The sequence below is a fragment of the Penaeus monodon genome, chromosome 20, assembly GCF_015228065.2.
Source record: "Penaeus monodon isolate SGIC_2016 chromosome 20, NSTDA_Pmon_1, whole genome shotgun sequence".
Classification (NCBI taxonomy): Eukaryota; Metazoa; Arthropoda; class Malacostraca; order Decapoda; family Penaeidae; genus Penaeus; species Penaeus monodon.
Window position 1 is genome coordinate 12858659 of NC_051405.1, and position 283 is coordinate 12858941.

Genomic DNA, 283 nt, shown 5'->3' on the forward strand with positions numbered 1-283 from the left:
AATTAAAAATTTGTCCCGTCAGTTCCGACATTCCCACCACTAGCACGAGCTATCCCAGAACTCTCCCAGAACTATCCGCGAGTTCTTCCAGTCACCGCCATCCTCACTTTGCTTTCGCTATCACACGCAACCCACTGCCGGCGTTCCGGCGTTTGAAGCACATACACTGCTACTCTGCCCTTTTGTGGCGGAACAACATAGCCTTGATCGTGAATATTTTCTCTTGATTCTCGAGTCCAATTTCTGGTTATGATCAGATTCGTTATACGGATAAGATTGGCTA

General features: G+C 47.3%; 1 protein-coding gene across 1 annotated transcript in view; it reads left to right on the top strand.

Moving 5' to 3' along the window:
* Positions 1 to 283, top strand: part of LOC119585640 (EH domain-binding protein 1-like) — a gene marked incomplete in the record, with an annotated part of 320960 nt that overhangs the window by 37266 nt on the left and 283411 nt on the right.